Consider the following 5,887-nt stretch of genomic DNA (forward strand, 5'->3'; position numbering starts at 1 on the left):
TTTCTGCTCCTCCCCTATAAGTTCAAAACGGAGGTGGGTGGAGTTGAGTGTGGAGGAGAAACCCATGGGCCGTGACCAAAAAAGCTCCGCCTTTTTAGAAGAATATAGGATTTGGGGGTGTGGGAGACTCTAACCCAGCCTTGAAAATAAGCACTGAACTAGGACCAGCCCATACTGACTTGACATTACACGGGCAACAAAATTGAGGAAGTGCACCCAGTCAGGTGCCTTGTATTTATCTAGTCTGAATGTGGTTAATCTGTTGACAGCCTTGGCAAGTCTGCAGGACTGGACAGTCGTGGGCGGAGCTCCTAGTCAACATTTAATGAACCCTGTTCAGTAGCCCCGCTGAGGAGCTCAGCCTGGATTTAGATGCACGATATTCAGACAACTAACTGTGGGGTGGCAAAGATTTAAAATGCACTGTGCTACCCTGTTCCTGAAGTCTGTTGGTTTTGGGAGCCATCTAGAACTCAAAGGCTGAGTTCTTAATTAAGTACTTAGTCGAATATGGATTTTGTCATCTGCGAGATCTTTTCTCAAATCTCTGCCATTCTCTACTGCTGTGAATTTGGGCAAATGCCTTCACACTCAGGGTCTTCATCTGAAAAACAGGGATAATAATAGGACCTACCACTCAGGGTTTTTGTGAAAGTAGAATGCATATGTAAAGGGCTCAACAGGGAGTCTGGCATAGAGTAAGTACTCAACAAATGATGGCCATAATTACTAGCAATGGAACTCTGGACCCTTTTGGAGTATCCCCCATACTACCTCCCCTTTCTGCCTCTTCTTTATACCTATAAGCAGTACCAGGCTCTGGGCCTGAAGCTCTGGGCACAGTCCCCCACATCCTCCCGTAGACATGGATCTCCCCTCTCTTCTCCAGCCCTGCCTCACCCTGCCCTGTGGACACACACCATGTGGCGGTGCTCGTGTTTCCAAAAAAAGGTGCTATTTTCTCAGGAGCTCAACTCCCATTTCCAGGCCCCTTTTGGCATGCGTCTCTGCAACAAAGCCCAGTGTGTATGTGAGGCCGGGCCACTGACACTGCATAATGAGAGGGACGGGCAGGGGAGGAGGAACCGGAGCTGCTCAGGCCAAAGCCAACAGCATCCTGGAAGCCAAAGTGCTCTGGCCAAGGGCTGTTTACACTCAGCTGTGACAGCACCTGCTCTCCAGGGGCAGGATCTCAACACCATAGGCCCAAGCAGAGCCACACCTGCCAGACTGTCCCTCTGGGCCACAATGATTCGGTCACCCGGCATGGACAGGGTGGCGGTGACAGGTTCGAGAGAAGGATCATTGGGATAGGGAACTAGGAATGACACCCTCTGGTTTGTTTTCTGGGTTTCCATTTGCTTTCCTCTGCAGGAAAACAAGACGAAGAACAGAGCACCTGCCCCATTGTGCGAGAGTGGAGAAAGCCCAGAATCTGTTGGCGATGGCTCAGCTTCAACACTTGTCTCTGTTGCCTTCCACCTGCATTTTCTTGGGCGAGTCCCACAGTCTCTCTGAGCATCCCCAATTTCCATATCTGTAGAGAGGTGAGTCATCATTCCCAGAACGATCCCAGTTTCCATCCCCTAGGAGTGGAGGCATGACCCAGACAGTCTGAATAATGCCAGCTACGTAACTGTCTAATTGGGCCAATGGGTCTGACCCCTCCCCTCTTAACTGCCTCAGAGTCACCAGTGAAGATTATTGCCTGTATTTCACTTGATGTTGGTTTCCATGGCTTTCTTCCATCCACCCTTTCCCATGCAGGCTTGGATCCTGTTTAGTGAAGGTAACTCAGAGCCCATTCAGCCCATCCCATGTCTAGTTTCGTTTACTGTAAAGCATCAAGCCCCTCCTCTATCAACATCCGTATTTCCTGTTGGGAATGGAACCCATTGGGAGAACCTCATGAAAGGGCTGGCAAGTTCTTTTCTTGAAACTTGGACTTTTCTTACTTATTCGGCCTAAAGTTTCATCAGCTTCATTAGCAGAAATCCCCACAGGCCATAGTTCCACCTTTGAGAGAAACAAAACATGATTCAAATTTTCCTGTGGCGGAAGGTAGCAGAGTTGGCGCCATGGAGGCTAACATCTTCTCTGCAAGACGCAGACTGACCTTCTCCTAAAAGCATGGCCCTGTCATTGTCTGGAACCAGTTGCCTCTTACAAACCCTCTCCGGGGAGTGGAGTCTCAAACCACTGGCCAGATTTCAAATATGTACACTTTTTTCCAGTCGGTCACTGGAAATAGAGCCCAGGAAAGAGCCCTAAAATTGGAAAGTACATTGCATAGCAGGTTTTTCCACCTAAAAATAGAAAGGTGGCTTTGCTGTGCAAAAGGCAGGACTGGGGGCCCTCGTCCAGGAAGGAGAGGAAGTCATAACTGAGAATTGGCAGGCAGGGTCTTAATCCGGTGAGACCCCACTTCTCTACTTTGGGAGGAGTCTCCTGAGATCTGACTTCAAGACCCTGCTCATGACCCTCCTGCCGCCCAGCCTGCTGTGTTCCACATGAAAGGCGTGACCCTTCCACCTGTCACCGTCCTGCCCGGACCAGTGCGCTCATGGCCAAAGCTTGGTTTCGCACGGGTCTGGGTCTTTAATACTGTGTGCACTAGCTCCAAGAATAACCAATGTTTTGGAAGAGCCTGTAGATATTTAAGGTGGTGGTGTTGTATTTGCTGAATGGACAAAGATAAGGATTTGTGTATTCTCGCATGAATTTAAAATGTGACCTGTGTTTCCTGAGACTGTCAGGCCGGTTGGCAAATGGTCGTAGTTCACTGGTCTCACCTCCTGTTACATACCCCAGCCCTTCTCAAAGTGTCACTCAAGGATTTCTGAGCTTGCTTGGGGGTATTTCAAATGCACTCATAAAACAGCCCTTGTCATTTCCACTCGGTGTCTGCCACTGTCCTCATGGCCACCTCTGGCCTCTTCTAGGGGGAGTCCCATGTCCACGAGTCTTCAGCCAACAGCCCCTGGGAGAAGGCTCACACCCAAGACTTCGCCCATGCGTTGCAGGCCACCACTCCGCTCCATCCACGCCTGCAGATCTGTGCTGCTCAGGTTTTTCTCACAGCCTGTCTCTCCCCAGAACTCTGGCACTGAGACCAGATGGGGCTGGGCTCACTGAGATAGCCAAGTGACATCACCACACTGGACCCAGCATCATCCTGCCCTTCCCACAATAAATGCTTTGGTATCAGGCCAAGCTTCTCTGCTGACATTCTCTCTCTCTTTAGGGGTCCAGTCCCAGCTCTGCTGCTGACTAGCTGAGTGACCCTGAGGCAAAACATTTAACCTCTCTGGGTTTCAGTACATGTGTCTTTAAAGTAATGGGAGAGGTGAGAGCTGGTTGCTATCGTCCCTTCTGTGCCTGGATTTGATGACCCTCTGGAGCAGCGGTTCTCAACCTGTGGGTCGTGAACAATGAAAATACATCCTGCATATCAGATATTTACATTATGATGCATAACAGTAGCAAAATTACAGTTATGAAGTAGCAATGAAAATAATTTTATGGTTGGGGGTCACCACAACATGAGGAACTGTATTAAAGGGTCGCGGCATTAGGAAGGTTGAGAACCACTGCTCTGGAGACACAGTGCCTTGTCAAGGACACACAAGACGTTATTAGTAACTTCCATGGGCTAAGCACTGACCAGGTGCTCTGTAAATAGGGAAATTGTATTTTATTTCCTCTCTCAGACGAGGAACAGGCCTCTCAGACCACCATTCTGCTTAGAACCCTCCAGCGGCTTCCTGCCATACTTAGACAAACTCCAGACTCAGACGCAGCCTCTCTCAGTGACATCAGTCATACTTCTCTCACTCTTTTTTTTAAAAATATGTTTTATTGATTTTCTACAAGGAGGAAGGGAGAGGGATAGAGAGTTAGAAACATCGATGAGAGAGAAACATCGATCAGCTGCCTCCTGCATGCCCCCCACTGGGGATGTGCCCACAACCAAGGTACATGCCCTTGACGGGAATCGAATCTGGGACCCTTCAGTCTGCAGGCCGACGCTCTATCCACTGAGCCAAACCGGTTCTGGCACTTCTCTCACTCTTGTGTAACACAGTCCAGGTGCCCCAGCCTCCATCTGGTCCTGCAAGGTGCTGCATCCCTTACCCAGGGCCCCAGGGCTTGTTCAAGTACAAACTGTTCCACTGGGAGTGCTCTTCTCCCAGGCCTACAATTGGCCCTTGCTCATCATCCAGGTCCCCAGGGTGCTTTGTTTGACATCCCCCCTCCCCCCAGCCCCCTCCTGGCCCCCAGCCTGTCCAATCCCAGGGCGTGGCAAATTATGGTCAGCAGTCAAATCTGTTCACCTCCTTTCATTTGCATATTGCCTATGGCTGCCTTTGTGTAGACAGCAGAGATGAATACAGGTTCCCCCTGCTATTCAAAAGCAGAGGGGTCCTATGAAACCTTTTATAAGCTGAGATGATGTGAAGGGAGGAAGCAATCACCATGGACTCACATGGAAAAGTCTTTGAGTGTTCCCAGACCCCCAAGATAACCTACCAAACCATACCAGGTATGCTGAATTGTATCCAGTTTTATGCTAAGGGTTAATACCTCTCTCTTTCATCTCTCTCAGGCTTTCTCCTACCTTAGGGCCACATCTTGCTAACAGATGCACAAAATAAATGGAGGGAAAGCCCAGATGCTCACAGACACAGGACTAAGGTCTGGCAGGTTGATGCTGAGTGTGGTTTCCTGGGAAGGAGCTTGGTGGGGTGACTCTCGCTGCTCAGGGTGCACACCGCCTCTGTGACAGCCGGTCACAAAACAGAGCCTGAACATTTTATCAAGTATTAAAGCCGGTGTGTCTTCATTTCAATTCAGTAATACCCTCAGTCATTGAGTGGCTAGTGTTTCTCAGTATGCCGCCCGTGATTGTTATTGTTACTGAGGGGGAGGTACCAGTGCGGCCCAGTGGTCCTCTGGATATGGTCCCTGAACCATTCGCATCAGCCTCACTTGGGGAAATTATTAGACATGAAAATTTCAAGCTATACCACAAACCTCCTGAATCAGAAACTCTGGGGGTGGGTCCCAGAAATTTGTGTCTGCACAAGTCTCTCGCGTGTTCTGAGAACCCCTGATCTGGAACGGTGGCTCCGAACTCTGGCTGCCCTTAGAACTGCCTGGGGTGCTCTTTCCAAGTAGCAAAAGTTGGGTCTCACCACCAATCCATTGAATCACAGTCTCTGGGGTTGAGACCCAAGCAGTGGGACTTTTTTAAAACTCCCCGATCACTTTCTGTTGAGCAGCGAGGTTGAGAACCGTGGACCTAAACATTGGCATTTGGTATAGTCATGGTACAGGCGTGGAGGTAAGCAGCTCTCATGCAAAGCAAACGGACCGCCTTTTAGAATAGAGGCGCTAAAGAAAGTGCTGTGGATACATAAGGAGTAATATGCAAACACTGCCAGATGCTCTAACAGATAAATGTCCAAGCACTGGTTTGGTGCCATAGCACCTCTTTCTTGCTCCGTACGAGCCCAGTGCAGACCTGCAGGTCTCAGCTGCACGCAGCCACTCAAGAGGACCTAGTTCCGTCCACCTTGTGGCTCCATCCATGCTCCCCTAGGTCCTCAGAGTCTTCCCCACTCAGCTGGTGGATGAGGAGACACAGTTCGGATCTCAGGTCCCGTGGCCCTGCCCAACTGCAGGGGAAGGTATGAACCCACAAAGAGAAACTGAGCTCCCCCTGATCCATTAGATGTGATTTTTTCCAAGTGACTGTCAACAAACATTGGAACAAACGAACCCCAAGTTTGTTGGATACATATGGACTTTGCATTCTCATCAATAACATATAGACTCGCCATGCTGTTCAAAAGGAAGGCAAATGAAGTAGTTATATAGTTGGCTA

The 5,887-nt window shown here is 49.5% G+C and overlaps 1 long non-coding RNA gene across 1 annotated transcript; it reads left to right on the forward strand.

Moving 5' to 3' along the window:
- Window positions 1-1,388: 1,388 nt before the first annotated feature.
- On the forward strand, window positions 1,389-3,208 carry LOC111827770. Its single transcript, XR_002831496.1, has 2 exons — window positions 1,389-1,547; window positions 2,943-3,208. It is a non-coding gene; the product is annotated as an uncharacterized LOC111827770 (long non-coding RNA).
- The last annotated feature ends 2,679 nt before the right edge of the window (window positions 3,209-5,887 follow it).

This window comes from Myotis lucifugus, unplaced genomic scaffold (assembly GCF_000147115.1).
Source record: "Myotis lucifugus unplaced genomic scaffold, Myoluc2.0 scaffold_218, whole genome shotgun sequence".
Classification (NCBI taxonomy): Eukaryota; Metazoa; Chordata; class Mammalia; order Chiroptera; family Vespertilionidae; genus Myotis; species Myotis lucifugus.